This window comes from Anopheles nili, chromosome 2 (genome assembly GCF_943737925.1).
Source record: "Anopheles nili chromosome 2, idAnoNiliSN_F5_01, whole genome shotgun sequence".
Lineage (NCBI taxonomy): Eukaryota > Metazoa > Arthropoda > Insecta > Diptera > Culicidae > Anopheles > Anopheles nili.
This window is the reverse complement of record NC_071291.1, coordinates 72,134,690-72,151,529: the sequence shown is the minus strand read 5'-3', so window position 1 is coordinate 72,151,529 and position 16,840 is coordinate 72,134,690.

Here is a 16,840-nt window from a genome sequence, read left to right as displayed (position 1 = left end):
CATGCCCATCAGCGGGAACAGGACATCGAGAGTAAACTACAATCGAATATAAAATCACAAATAATTAATATTATCAACAATACATCGGCTGACAAGGTAATGCTCCGTAAAAGCATGGGTAAAAATAGTCTCATTTAATGACTCGCGCATAATAGGGTGACAGTTTTTCGTTGTATCGGTGCAGTGAGGGATCGCATAAGCTCATTTTATCAATTTTGTTTCGACCTGTCTTCCGTGCCATCGCGCCGGGTTATCTTATCAACCGTTAATGTTGAATCGAAAAAAAAAATGCGCTACGTACAAAAGATTGATTTCGACCGTTACATGAATAATTTTCAATCAATTGTGTAGGTTCTCCCCAGTTACATAATTTATCTGTCCACTTTTCTCTCTTCATAAAAGTATGCTGGGAAGCCTATGTTGAAATAATCCTTGTCAAAAAGTAAAAACATATGGTTTAATTAGACGTATTTGCGGGCAATAGTTTGGTATTTGAAAAATAAAGGTGATTAATAGAAAGAAGTTTCACAGCTTTATATGTGTGGCAGTAGATGTGCATATGCGGCCACATTGCATAGCTTTTTCCGCATTACACCAGGCGAGCTTATGCCATCCCCGTCGAATCTCAGGAGGGAATTTAATTCCTGCCCGTTCGTTACATTTTAGCTAGACAAGTTTTCCAATCACCGAAGCAAAAGCCTCGTCGCAGAGACGTGCAGATGGTCACCGGTTCTTTAATGAGTTTCCAGTGTTTGCTTTTAATTTGAATCTATTTGAATTTGACCATCAACCTCCCTCGATGCAACCAAGACCCGGTGTCCATCCGTGCGCTGGATTTCCCTGAGGCGAACGTGTGCAGCGCCTTCAGAACCAAAGGCGGGTTTATTTATCCGAAGAAGGCCGGACCCGTAACCGTTCAAGCCGCTTGCATAGGACGACACTATGTGCGAGCTTAAACCGAGCACGGCTTCATCGATTATCCTGCCCCCGGTACCGTTCGGTTTTATTCCGAGCCGTCCGAGATGCACACACCCATCATCGAATAATATTTGCACCCATAATGAATACATTTACGGGACCGGGTTGCGAGACGACAGCGGTGCACCCACGACAGATCGCTTCTCGAAGGAAAGCAGGACCAAGTGGTCGGCATCTTGCCGAGGATGGCTCCCGAGTCGTGCTATATCGTTCATCGTGCAGCTCAACTATGGACACCGGCGTGAAGGGATGCCGGCGATCAATGGCTGGGATAAATTGAAATCTCATTGATTGCACTACCGACAACGGCTGATGAGCTTCCGGGGTGACCCATCTGTTGATTGTCCGCTTCTGTGTTGTCCCCTATGCGATGAAAGAGCGGAACGGCACGTCATGGTTTGGTTGAGTTACATGTGTCGATGTGTGTGTGTGTGTCTGTTACAATCTACAGATCTGAGTACGTTAACTGCGCCACATGTAGTGGACGGATATTGGGATTGAAAATATTTAGCTTCAGTTGGATTAATTTTCATTAATTACCCGTCAGGTAAGGCATCCATCACACGTAATGACAACGAACCGAGATCGATGTCATTTGAAACACGCGACAAGACAAACGCTAGTGTATAAGGTTGGTTTTCGAACTTCATGTCTTGTTGAACCAATTTTAAAAGCCTTCTACCTGGATCATTTTACCCCATCACAAGAGCAGATAAGCAATCAGCACAAATCACTATCACTAGGTTGGAGATCCAATCCCAATGATTGCGCACGATAGAATTCACATCTGCACGCGCACAAACTTTCTTTTGTTCCAATCGCAATTGAAAACACATTTCATGATCGACCGGCAGCCCTCTGTATGCACAACTATTCGACGTTACGCGTCCTGTTCAGCCACACGGTCCCAGTTGTCATAAATACTGGACGTACCTTCGTAGCCAAATAAGCCCCAGCTGGGTGATCCAGCAGGCCCCATAGGGACACCATGGGCACAATAAACTTGTTGCCGATGTAGAGCCCACATACGTGCCCACGTTTCTAGCAGTCCCCGGGAATGGCCACGAATCGATCGCCGATCCCAAACGTTTGGTCTCATCGGTGCAGCGATGCCGCGGCTATTGTTAATTTATACCGCGATACTGCACTATCGACGATGCCAGTCCGTCGGGCCGGAAAATGAAGTAAAATAGGCCCATATGGTGTGGGCTTTTGTAGAGCCGATGGAAAGAGTTGCATTTTAAACGCCCCGTCCACGCGGTATCCGCGACAGGGACCCGGTTTTATTAGCAGCCATGGTGATGGTGCATTCGATTACGATTCGTACGATTGGTATTGACTGGTTCGCGAAACCGAGGCCGGAGAACGTGTTTACCAGCTGGATCTAACCGGCACAGAACAGCGATTGTGTGTGACAGTTTTGCCCGTGGGGGGAAAATCACAGCTTTCCGGTTAAAACCTTCGCAAACACGCTTGGATTGCGCGGGAAAACAGCGTGCAGTGACTCAATTTCCACTCTTGAAAATAATCCGCACGAGCGTGTAAAGTTATCCTTTTTATTGCTCCTCGTGGGTGGTGCTTCGATTTGCTCAACTGGCACTCTAAGTCATGGCACGATTGGCCAATGAATTGAGTCCAATTTACACCGCTCGAATGGCGCGTACGCGGCCCCGCTTGAGCGAGCCGTACACGACCGGATTAGTTGGCCGTTCCGTTACGCGACCGGATTAGGAAAGCTTCACTCCCATGGGACATGAATTCACTTACCCACGATGCTGCCATGCCTCGGCCGGATTATGCTTTTGCAGCTGCTTTTTCTTCGAAGCGTAAAGCGCCCTAAACAGAACCATCAGCTCAGGGAAATTGATGCTTGAGGAAAGTTTGCTATCCCCACCACCAGGTGGAGCATGAAGCGATGTAGCGATTAGGCATGCATCCTTGCAGCGGAGCTGTTGGTGTAAACTTTTATGTTTACGCTCGAATCCCCGATCAGAATCGAAAGTTTACCCTTGCTTTTCCCAGCGTACCGGTGTCACAATGGCTACCTACTTTATGGCCATTCGCGATCGGCTTTGATTACGAGCCACGAGCTTTCGGAGCTTCCAATTGGGTGAAATGACATTCGCCGACCATTCGCCGCCTGCTTTGTGTGCGCTGGAGCGAAAAGTTCACCCATTATCTGTCAATTTATTTCCCATCTAATCCCATCGAATGGTCTAGAATCTAGATCGTTGTTTTCGTATTTATTCCTCAATACTAACACGGGGCGAACCGTGCGCTTTCTACGCAAAAAGAAAGGATGCATTTACCCGATACTCAGGGGAGCGATGGTTTATGCATGCACCTTGGATAAAGCTCCATCGAAAAGGATGCGAATAAAGTAAAATAAAAACACACACACACACGCTATACTCTCAGGAATGGACTCTGGCAGGAATGGAGCTGGGTCCGTGAACTCTCTGGTTCTCCTAACGAACTATCTCGTATCGCAATGCCCTTCGGAATAATTCATCACAAGCCGGTCATGGTTCTTCTTTCAAAATCATTCAAAACAATCGACTCGTCCACTTGCCAAGACAGCACAAATGGAAAGAAGAAATGTGAAAAGAACTCACATAAAATACATCTCCGGACGCTCGAATTCACTTCTAGCTGACGGGTACCAGGCGCCTCCATTCGATGAAAGAAGAACGAGAAGTGAGTGCTGGAAAATAAAATAATCATGCCCCGCAACCGGAGCGAGCAAATGAAACATTCCAAAACCCCTCCAAAGCGGATTAGCCGACCGGTGGTGTTGTTTTGGTGGAAAAAAAATAATGCGCCAGGAAGTATTGCCAACTGGCAGGAAATTACCTCCAGCACCAGCTAATCTCTCGCGCTAGGCTTCAAGGCTCTAGCCCAAAGTTGGTTGGTTTGGTGCAGAAACGAAATGATCGTCGAGTGGACCCATTTCAAGGATTCGCTCTACGTCAGCCACTGAGGGCGTCGGCAAGGATATAGAGACCAACTCCAATGGCGGTGGCTTTGCTCGGGATGATGGATCACGTGCAAACTTAAAACACGAACCGGATGAACGGAACATCCAGACAGGGGGTGAACATTCAGATTACGGGATGCAAATGTGCGCCACACACAGAGATACATTTCCACGAACAAAGTGGCGCCCAATGTGAGGATGAAAAAAAAATGCTCGGTTTATGGCACACCTTTGACGTTTCGCAGGTCCTCGGGACCTTCGCGGGAAAGCGAAACAACCCTTAGTAGGAAGGAAACAAAAAATATTAGCCACCCCTGGCTGGGTTTCGCAGGTCGCATACGAAATGGAGGCGCCTTCGAAAAGGTCGCGGTCGCGATGGCGTAGAGAAGGTAATTCGGGCAGATTACGACTATTTGCGAACGGCTGGCCACGGACATTGTTTTGTGTGCGCTGTTCGGTAGTTTGCTCGCCATTCCGATTCCGATGGGGCCCAATGGAAACAAAGTTATCGTCGGGTCGTAAAGCTCTACCCTCCTGCACTAGAGCTGGATGCGGCTACACAACCGAAAGGATAACCGGCCGAGGGGCGTGGAACATAAAATAGAAAAAATGGCATCCCTGCCCGACAGCGCCATGTCCGTCCGAGTGCTGTTTGAGCGCTCCGACCCGGGAGCAATTGCGCGCACCCTCGCAAGCCACGCTGACCGTGACCGTGGAATTTTCCCTCAGTATTTCTCATTGTTTGCAGTGTCTTTTTTTCTTTATTTTTGCTCGTTTGCTTCATTCCGTTCCCACCTTCGACCGGTTGACCTCAAGCGGAAGTGAAAAATAATATGAAACCGCAAACGGCCCGCGAGGACGACAAATGCTGGCTAGTTTTGAATGGAGGCGTATGAGGGATCGGCCACCCTGAAGGGGCTCGTCATGCGTCGAGTAGTTAGGAAAGAGGAGAGGATTCCCTATCCCGACGGTTACGATTCCCCGCCCAGGAAGGCTCGCCACAGTGGAGCTTCATATTAAAGCATTTTCCGTAACATTTTATAGCGAATCCCACCGTAAAATGTGGCGCTTGGCATCCGAGCCTCCGTCTACGCAGCAAATTTATTGCCTGTCTCTTTTGCATCGGCTCATATCGCAACGTTCGGCGGTTCAGGAGAGAGAGAGAGAGAGAAGGAAAAGAGTGAAAAAGAGCGAAGGGAGGTGCAAAAAGGCACACATTTTCTACAATCTGCTACATTACGTCAGCCCTTCTATGGGCGGAGAAACGGGAACAGCATGGAACGATCCAAACGAGCTTGTTCGGCTACACGGTGCGAGACATAAAAAAGTTGGGAAACAAAAGAAGCTCCGCCGATCACCAATAAACTGCTAAATGACCTACCATTTTGTGGTCGTATGTAAATTTGCCTCCTTTACTTTTTCTTCTGTTTTGGGTTTTTGTATGTGCTCTACTCTTCACCAAGCTCCCCCACGAGAAAATGGATTGCTGTTCTGTTCGGCCCCGAAAACAAGGGGCATCATCGCGCTAAATTGTGTAAAAACAAAATTGCCACCCCATGGATTTGGGCTGAAAGTGTTCGTATTTATTTTGTTTTAAGCCGCACACACGCACTCGCTTGAACTCGCTGAAGCGGACACCACGCTGGTGGACAGATGAAAGACAGCACAAGCTGGGAAGTGTGCACAATGAATAGATAAATAATCGTTGAGGGGTTTTGTGTTCCGCTACGTTGGGGCGGCTTTTTAGTCATGACGACGTGTTGAACATGCTCGATAAAAATACTATTATTGGTTCTTATTTTTCCATCGTTCCAGATTCCAGGCAGAAAGGGCGCAGCGCACGTGTTACGATGTGTAATGTAAAATCAAGTACAATCATACAGCACTTAGCATGTCACCGGCTGATGCTCACAGTTCTGTATTGTGTTGTATATTTCATACTTCATGAAATGACATCATCATACTACAAAAAAATTGGAGTCTATTTTCCATACCCTTATTCATTCTGTCACACGAAGAAAAGAAGCTTAAAACACAACCAATCCATTCGAGTTCATTCATAAGTGCTGCTCAAATATAGTTTCCATAGGATGCTCTCTTGCGGTTTGTTACCCGAACTAGTATAAACAATCTATGGTAGGTGAAAAACGTTACAAGTCATTTGAAAGAAAACCTAAAAACCTCCACCATCACTCAAACCGTGCACGAACATGTGGCTTGCACCTTCGGTGGACGAACCGCCGATTCTTGCGCAGGAACCGAATAAACGAAGACTTTCAGAGAACAAGAAGGCACATTCGAAAACATAAATCAAACATCCGCGAACGGACCGACTAATTTGATGGCCATTTAAAATGTGTGCTCACACTCGGCAAATTTTTTGCCTCTCTTTCACAGATCACGCTCCACGCGAGTTTTCCACATTTTTTGCTGTTCCTCCTGCGCGAGGAGAGCAACAAAAAAAACCCCGGGCCAAAAAGAGAATACACATGAAAAATGCTCACCGCTGAATACGATTTGAGCGATGTGTTTCTGCGCTGCCCCTCGCTCGACCGGGTCAAGGAAAATTAATTATGGATGGGGTTCGCCACTAATGAGCCGACCAGCCAGCTTGTTCTCTGCCTCTCATGAGCTCTGACGCGATAGATCGTCATGAATCAAAATCAATCCGCCTACGAAACTAGGGTGGATGAATGAGGGCATGAATGAGAGCGCTGATCGCAAGAAGAGGCAGCTTTACAAAAAATAATCGCTTAATCTAATCAAATAAAACAAAACCACTTGAATCTTTTTCACATTCTCACCAGCCAATGTGAAGAGATTTGAGATTCCAATAGTGATTGTATCTTTTGCAACACAAAACGGAAGAAGCGAAATGATGCATAATCAAATCCAACGCGTCGGCTTATACATATTTTAGATATTTTTAATCAAACACAACACGCCATGTTTATGGGCCGGTCGCTGTCCAACGCCCAAGGCTGCCGGCGACAATTCCACACCAGACGTTGCATTAAAAATGCATCAACCAATCTGTCGCCGTCCACCGACCGTAGCACCGACGGATGGAGCGGATCACATCTACCGCACCCGGTGTGACACAATGAATGTTTTAAAAGCGACAACTTAACAGCTGTAGCTGGAGCTTCAAGGCCAACAGAGGAAGGCAAGGCTGATGGTCCAGCATATTGGATTCTTTGGACTAGCGAGATCCGAGACAGGACTGTGCCCCGCCACTGGCACCGGAAATAATCTCCGGCAGCCACCTGGAGCTGTTGCTATTTTCGCTGAATACTAGCTGGGTAGCATAAATTATGGATGTCTCGTTTCCGAGCGCGTCCGAGCTTGTTGCTTTTGGGTTGGAGTTGCCTTTCCAAAGGATTGTCCAGCGGTGAAGAATAGGCACGAAGAACAAAAATCGAATGAAAGGGCGTGCTGGAGGCATGCTGGAAAACCGTGCTCTGATTCTAATTCCGTGAACTTCTCGCTTCCATTGCTGGTGTGTAAGAAAAAGAGGTCATCTTAGAATACTCCGAGTGGCGATCGTTGACTTTGGTAGTACAAACAATCGCCGCCTACGGCCAAACAAAGCTTGGCTCATGTGGAGCAAATTTCTACAGCTATTCTGCCTGCATGAAAGAAGTCTCTAGCAGCAGCATGCCATGAAAAAGTCGACACATTCAACGAATGTGCCAAGAATAGGAATCATAACATTCAAGACCTCCTCAGGGCATTGCGCGTGAGCAACATGGGATGTCGTTCACGTTCGCTCGGAACGCTCCGTTTATTGATTTCTTTTTCGTTGGCATCCTCCAGCATTCTAACCCATTTAGTTGCATTCCACTGCCACCAAAACCGGTCATCCTCAAAAACGAGCATCATCACATTCGAGCGGCGAGATGCTTTCGAAACCGGCGAAAAGCGGATCATCAAGTACGGGAAGCCATTCCCGACGGTTCCGTCTCCTTCCCGGTGCACAATGTTGACAAAACTCGAACCCGATATAAAAGCGAATGGTTGCAGAGTTGCTATCCTTTCGAACATTAGAATACCGGCAAAAACTCGCCCGTTTCTTCAACGTCATTTCGAAAACGGTGGACAGAGTGGAACACCGAAGTGGATGAGTGCTGCACCGAATTCGCAATATTCCTCTGCGATTACGGCCAACTCGGTGGCTCGGTGGCTGCTTATTGCGTACACGCTTCTCGAATGACGTACGCAGCGGACAGCGGGCGGTACGCGATGCAGGCTGCACTTTTGGTGCATTATGCTTGCGGTATTGGTGTAACGGCATGCCGGAGCGTCCAGGAAAATTGAAGCGGTCCAACGAGCACAACCCAAGTGGAAGCAAATGCGCCACGAATGGGTTCATGGATGTTGTATTTTTCTATTGTTGCTTTCGAATCCCGGATGCTGTGGATAGAAGATGTGCTCTTCCGTGTTCAGCAGCCGGTTGGGAGTACGTAAAAGACGTACATTTATTACAAAATGTTCGTCTTGGGACGAGTTTCTTGAAGCTTTTTTTTCACGCGGGACTATCTGCGAAAAGCTTCTTAACTATTGTGCATAACGTTGCTGGAAGAATTTGAAGGATGATGTCCAGTGCGCTTGATACCATTTAAATGAAATATTCAATTTCTTATAGCATTAAGATTTGTTTATTTAAAGTTAAGCCTGAATGTATGCAATTTTGAACGTTATGCAAACCTGTGCTCAGTTCTACAGGAAAATCTCATAAAATACATTCATTTTGCTGCCACATAAAGAATCTGAAAGCAACCGAGCAAAATCCAAAGAAAGACGTAAAATTGAAAGCTCAAAGGACCGGAATTTTAAAGATCCCGCCAAGACTAAACAAAGTGCAGCCGCACAATTTTACGGCTTTTGAATGACAGATTCTTAAATTACGGTGCAAATAAACCATCTGCCCAAACACACGTCACGCCGTGCGTGCGAAAGCGTATCGGCCTTGCCTGTCCTTAGCTGTCCGGTCCATCCGACTGTCCCAGATATCGGACCCCCGGATGGAACTTCGGTAGAGAAGGGCCGCACAAATGGACGGAATTCCTTGCCCGTCCCGTGTCATGTCACCCTGCGAGCTGAAACCTCGCCCCCAAAGTGTGGTTTTGATTTCAGCTTCAGATCCATTCCTTCCAATTGGCGGATTCCAAATGTGCGCAACTGGATGGGGAGTGCGGACGAGCCGATAATTTCAGCAATTTCCCAACTGCTTTCAGCAGGCAAACATTGGAGGCCAAGCATATTTCTTACCCTTCATTTTTTTGCGATTTTCTCTTTCTATCTCTCTCACGCTTTACGACAATCTTGCTGGCTCTCTTTCGTCCGAAACGAAAGATTTGGGTGAAATGTTTTGTCTGCCTCGCAAAACGACTACCCCTCGAAAAGAGGAGCGGGAAAATATTTCCCATGTCAATAACATGCGAGGCAGGCATTCCGAGCGGAATGCATGGCGCACCTTTTTCGGCACAAAACGACTCCCTTTGCCACGGTTCTTCACTCCCCCACCAAAACTGCCACCCTCGTGCAAAGGGAGCATAAAAATCCGGCACCAATCCGGCCACCGGATCGATGAAGCGCGGTAGCCGGGGCGAGAGGCACGCTTGTGGGACAGGTGGGAAAAATTCGAATCGGCCCAATGGCGGAATAAAAACCCTCACCCTTACCTCACTTTCGAAGACCAACCCTCCTCAAATGGTTTGAATCGGTGTCGTGGATAAAAATAGAAATCAATTTCATAAATAATAAACGAACTCGCCTGTTCTCACTTGCTCCTGCAGGATACAGAGCGAGGGTGATCAGGTGCGGAAGCGGTAGAGGGGGGAGGAGGGGGGGGGGGTCGTTTCGCTTTCGATTTTCTTTTCTTCCACCCACCCCTATCGGGCACCCGTATCACCTACCCGCTCAGCTCCAGAAGGTCTCACTTAAACACACTGTTTGGCCCAAAATTATGGTTTGTTGCCGTTTTTGAGCGGCCCAATGGCGAGGATATCCCGACATTCGCGGCCCACCCCACCATGCTGAGCCCCGGTGAGTGACGTTCCGGGCGTACGCAGCATAAGTATTCGTCATTTGTTATTTAAGGAGAAGAGCTCGGGAAATCGGGTTGTGGGGGAAGAGAAAAAAAATGGTACATTTCACTCAACCGTAATGAGACCGGAATAAAAAAACCCCCCGAATTCCATCGTGAGTTGCTTGCTGTTATTTTTTGGAGGTAAAAGCAGCTGCCCCATGTTGGGCCCTTTTCCGTTGCGTGTTATCGATTCCGATGCTGGTTGTAAAAATATTAACACCCACCCGATTGCGATTCGATGATTCGAGCGCCCTAGACATGCAGGGTGTGCGCGTAGGGATGAAACATTTGGCCCAAGTTTTGGCGTTTGTTTTCTGCTCCGGCATGAGCACGAATCTGTGCAATGGTTCTTAAACGATGGTTCTAGTAGTAACGCAACAAAAGTAAACCATAAGCCCCCAAAAAAACACTCTAATCTTCCAGCAGGTAAAAAGGCTCCTAATTATAACATGATTAGCCGGTAATAGATGCTGCGCCTGTGCCCGAAACGTTCATAATCTTAATGATAATCTCTCTTCAAACATCAAGGGAATATTTATTTATGAAAAGAGAGAATATTTATTTATGAAAAAAGAAGATCAGCACGGTGTATGTATACACGGGGAAAATTATCAACCTTCCAGGCGCGGTGTACTGCCGGTCGTTCTAATTACCAACATCTTGAGCTCATTAAGCTTCGCAACGCGCCGGGATTGATCATCTGACAAGTATCAAAAGAATGCGGCTTCAAAGCGTGAGCTCAAACCACCCGAAACACGCGTTCGTAAAGGAAAACCCCGACCACGGGTGTGGGGAAAAAATAATAATACTAATAATGAAGCACCAAAAAATCTCACTTTTTGCGTCGGTTGAGGGAAATTAAAGCGATTAAAACATGCGTACTAACGCGCACCGCCCATTCATTATGAACAATTTTTGGTAAATAAATACACCACGCGCACAAAGATGGCGGGAGGAAAAGAAGAAGGTATATGAAAGTAGAGGAAATCACCCACATGCCTCCAACACTCGCTTCAACTCCCGCTTTCCAGTTTCACCAGCAGGCAAGCTGATCCAATGTGAGATCGTTTTTCTTTATTTAATTTTTCCCATTGCTGAAATTTTCATTACACGAACACACAGCAGAAGGTGGAGGCGCAGATTTACCCTCCCAAAATGCGAACAGGAAACCGGTGGCCACAACAGGGCCCCTGCTGGCACGCGCCATTATGCTCGCAGGATGAACATCACGGCGGCCGTCGTTCCGGCAGGGGATCGTAACGTTTATTTGCGCGTTTGGACTTTAAAATAATCATCGTAAATCATAAGCTCAATGGGGTAGAATTGTTTTACATGCCGCGTCGGTGGAAAAATGGCCCTTCATAAATGGAGCCGTCGGTTGGCCAGTGAATGGATTCAGGGCCCGGGAAAATTGCGTACACACGCACCCATCAACACACACACACACACATACACACCCACACATAGACACTTCTTCACCTCGGGGACGGTTGGCTCTGAGCAGGCACGAACGATGAAAGATTTAACGGTCCGTGCCACGTCGTTCCGGCGTTCTTCCGTACACCAGCGTGACCACCACACCCGAACGTTGTGGCCAATTTCACCGAGGGAAAATGCTTTCCCCACGGTGGTCGGAAAAACGTGAGATGCGGGCCAGTAATTTTAATTACCCATCATCAGCGGCGCAAATTGTTTGTAAATAAATGACTCGGCTCTGACGGTGGGTTTGGACGACGTGCTGGACGTGCTCTGGATCGGAGTGCCAAGCCCGGTGGCCATATGGTCCGGTCGTGGTTCGACCAGACGGAAGCGCGAGAGCGAATCGTAAAGAAAAAAAACGCACAGAAAAGAGCCGTCCATCCCGATTGCCGCTGTCGTGGTGTGATTTTGTTTAGTGTGCTTCCTAATGCCCGGTTCGTTTATGACCGGCAGGGAAAGTTTTGGGAAGAGAAAATTATTGACCAACCCGTTAGGGGTTCTGTTGGGGCGCGTGGAATGGAGCACCTTACTGTCCAGCTGATGGCGGATGTTGGAACACATGTACGGGATGTCAAAAGGGCTCACCGGTGACGTAAACCAGACGGCTCAGCGAGTACCAGACCGTCGAAGGTTGGACAAAGCGGCTATATTTACGAATCAAACAAACATAAGCTACTACCCGACAAACAAATCAAGAGGATTCTTTTGGAAGAATGTTGTGTTTTTGTTGGGAAAAGGGATAAAAGCAAAAATTACAGTATCATACAGTAAAGCTTTCTTACCCAAGTAGCGTTCATCCATCTCGTTCACGCATCATGGCTCTGCAAATACCAAAATAGCAAACGACATTTTCTTAGCTACTATTATTTGTTTGTACTGCACCACAGCGAACATGCAAAATGCCATTAAGCAAGATTTTTTAAACGAAATAGACAGCCGTGAAATTACTATTTCCATTCAAACAACACACGTTACCTATTGGTTTTACTCTCCACTTGTAGCCAAATCCCATACAGCATGTGCTTATCCGAAAGGAATAAAATGTAACACCTTATCAATGGCTGGTCGGTTGTCGGACAGACTCGCGAATGAAATGTAATCTGCATTCAACCGTATTTTTTTTTGCTTACAGTGGCTTCTCACTAAACGAGACAACGTACGTGAAGCATTTACGCCTCAATTTAAATACAATTTATTCAACGCGACGAGTAACGAGCAAAACATCCCCGCCGAGATTCATTGCATTCGTGGGAACACTGGTGATGAAATACTGGCCGATCTTCTGGCCACACGACCGGAATTCTTCCAACAACAAACAGAACAAAAGTTACCCAACTGCAATCCGATTGATAGCAGAACACACCCGTTCGCTATCACCAAACGGTGGGACCGGAAATCGCATAGATTAACATCGGATCCATTGGAAAAAAACAGGGAGCGGATTTTTTTATATTCGCACGAAAAACCTATCAATCACTGGTGCTTTCCCGGTAATGGAGCGCCGCTCGGTGCAACTGAATGCAGCGCGTTGCAGATTACGTTCTAGGTGCGCGTTTGGAGCTCGAAATGCAATAATAAATTGTCGTCGTTGGAACCAGGATTTTTTTTCGTTTTTGCTCTGGTTTCGTGCTCGCTGAATTGCACGGACTTATTTCAGTCAGTGATACAGTATTGGAGCACCATTTGCGTTTCATACTGGCTGCCATTGTATTAATGCACGACTGCGAGGCTGTGTGAAGCAGTAGTTGTAATTCTAGCGAGAAAATCGAAACAACCGCTGCAACAAGCTTGTACATACTTTTATTTTTCGATTCATCGAAAAGGGAAGGGGCATTCAGAATTATTTTCAATAAATCGTTTGATTTTCAATTGAATGCGAATTTTTCTGAATGTTGTGCAATAACTCTTTCCCTTTGATCATACGTTTCCGTGTGATGCACGAGCCAATATGAAATGTAAATGAGTTGAATTTAAGAACGATACTTGTTGTTCAATATAAATTAACGCTCACGGAATACCTTTGAGCTATGAATGGGAATTCTGGGTTGTTGTAACAGTTTCGCAGGTGCAATCATCCCAAACAAACACATACAGTTTGTTAGATTCGCTCACTTCCTTGCGCAGTCGTAAACCACCGGGCGTCTCCATCGGGGCAATAAAATACCATTACGATAACCAGCTATCGGAAGAAGTAATAGCTTTAGCATTACGGAAACCAACCACATTCCATCCTTCCCATTCACCACGAGTCCTTCGTAATCGCAAACCCTTGTCTGCCGTACCGGCCGTGTCGCGGAAGGCGCTTATCGCCGTTAATGCTTCGGTCGCCATCGTCGGCAGCAACGGGTGGCAGGCACTCTGCAGTTGATAGTTATGGCTGAAAACCTGCAATAAGCCCCAGCATCCAGTGGGAAAAGTGAAGTAAAGGAAAGCAAAAATCCCGCCGTAAACCAAATCGTAAAAGGTCGCCGAAGAAGTTACGTCTGTGCGGGTTTATGTTTTCTTTTCGGCTTCTGTTTCCCCTTTTTCGGCGTTTGCGGAATGGAGTGACATAAACATGAAACCCATCTACCTGGAACCACCTGCGAGAGATGGTCGCAATGGGAATCAATGCCCGATCGAACTTCGGCAACGTTTCCGACGCTCTACCCATTCCTATCTATCTCTTTCTCTCTCTCTCTCTCTCTCTCTCTCTCTCTCTCTCTCTCTCTCTCTCTATCTCTCTTTCTCTCTCTCTCTCTCTCTCTCTCTCTCTGTTTTTCTCTCTTTTTCTTTCACGCAGAGTTAGCCTCCACTTAGGTTCCGCTAAGCTTCACGGCAACCATCACCCGAAGCTCCAGAAAAGCCGCGCAAATCGACAATTTATTGATTTATTATGGGATTTTAACATCCGAGGCCACACACGTGCGGCATCGCCGGTTAGGCGGCGAAGGCGCGACAGCTCCCAGTTGCCCGATGGTAAGGACTCGAAGGACTCTCGAAGCTCACCGACAAAAAGCAACGTCGGTGGAAAGCGCCGGCTTCATTCGGCCATAGCGACAGCCGACGCAACCGGTGGTGCTAGAAGGCGAAAAAAAAGTAGAAGCAAGAAAAAGAGACCAAAGAAAAAAGATGGAAAAGAAGGAGAGACCATAGCAGGGAAGGTTGATTTGGAGAGCTTTATTGATCCCGTGTTTTATGGCTGGTTATTTGATGGATTTCCGTTACGGTTCATCTAGACCATTTGCGCGTTGTGAGTAAGTCGTGGAAGGAAAGGTACAGAGGCGATTCAGGTGGTCAAGGTGAGTAAAAGCTCTTGACTGCGGCCTTGCATAAGCTGCCGACCATCGTCTGCAGATGGTGTTTCAATTTGGCGGAATATCCAGCAGTGGTATGAAATGTCAGAAATGATAAATGGTTGTAGAATTCAAATTTAATTAAATATTAATTTGCTTCGAAATCTTTATGTATAAAAACCATACGCAAAAAATAGCATTATTATTCTAGTGTTTGGTCGAAATGTTCTCTGTATTTACAAATTCAATACTGTTCGTAAATTAAATCGATGACGAACGTAAAGACTTATGCAATCAATGCATTGTGCATAAAATTTAATAATCATTTAGCACGCTTGATTTAATTGCTATTGATGGGTGTGCAAACACTCAAAAGCAACCACCGTTAAATTTCTCTCCAAATCAAACTGAAACAAACGACAATGGAGGAAACCACACGAAAACAACCACCGACCGTCGATCCGCTTGGCTTCCTCGGTCATGAATATTCCTCATGCTATCGAATATCCTACCAACATATCGCCCCGTCGGGTGTCTTCGGCGTTGATCCCGCTACGCTCCATCCGGTCCTTGCATTTCTCGAAAGTAATAAATGTTAATTATTTTCCATCCAATCCCACCGTCGTCGTCGTTTGCCTCTCATAGCTCGTTCACCATCCCCGTGCAAAGGTGAGAGTTGGATTAATTTGTTTTAGCGACCGGATTCGGCGCCATGATTTAAGACCGTTAATGATGGCGGGGAATATTCACAGCATAATTTTACACAATTAACGAACTCCGTCGGTCGCTGGCACTGATGTTGGCCACCACTCGGCAGATGTCGATGCACAGATTAAATCCTGCGCTGGATGGTGCCCAAGATTATGATTTCACAAACACGATAAAAAAGGCGCGAACCATGGTTGGGGAACGTTGAACGGTGTTGATTTTTATTAAGTAATATTTTGCATATAATTTTGGCCTCTCTTAGGATGGTGAATGTGTAATAAATCTGCATCACGAAACGACGCTAAGGAAAGGTAGATTTATACGTCCTACATATAACTTTCATCTTATCGATGTCCTGTTGATTTATCGCACAAACGGTTTCCGAATCAACGTCACTGTTTAGCTTCCATAACCAGCGTAATATTAGTTCCATGGCATGAATGTCATGGCTACTGGTTCGGAAAACTTTTCACAATCAAATAGAAAGTAAATGAAATCCTAGTGAAACCATGTCGTTCGTTTTTGCTACTGCTGAAAAGAAAACCAGCTCACGAGGAGCTGCTTTCGTTATTCAATATCCTTCTGACCGACTGCCGTGTCATAGGTCAGCTCGGACAACAATGGCTTCCTCGAGCTCGCTGCTAATAATATTTGAAACTCCCTGTTTCCGTTCCCAATTGTGCCTCGGACGGACGAGGAACATATATCAAAGGTCACCTGGAGACTAAGCTGCCGCTGTAAGAGCTCCCACGGCACATCCAATCCAATCCGGGCCAGTAGCTAGTACCTCGAGGATATCTCGCTCCAATCCGGGCACGCTCTCGATGCCTTGGGCCGCAAGCAAAACAAGTGCAACATTAGAATTCCTCCAGCGTGCCATTCACATGCGGTACGGATGCACGCCACTGCACGTTGCAAACTCACTCCCATGCATCCCATGAGCAGTGCGCCAGTGCACCAGTTTTCCATCATTTTTTTATTGTTTTTCGAGCAAGTACACCAACAGCAAGAAATCCGATTTGAAAATATCCTTTTCCCGAATGTCGAAAAACTATAAAACTTTTACCCCGAAGCAGCTCCCGAGCTCCATCGTTGGGAGAAATGGAAAACGCGTGTAAGCCCGGCACGGCATAGGATACTCCTCCGCCATCAGCAGCACGTAGGAGAACTTATTCATATCACACACGAAGCACACGCGAGGCGCGGGAATCTGCTTTCGCATCCCAGCATCCCAACCGGCAGCAGATAAGCCCGTGCGGGAAATTGCTGAGCTGCCCGCAAAATAAATAAAGCGAAAAGAAAACCAGGAACAGCGGAGAAAACAATCTCGTA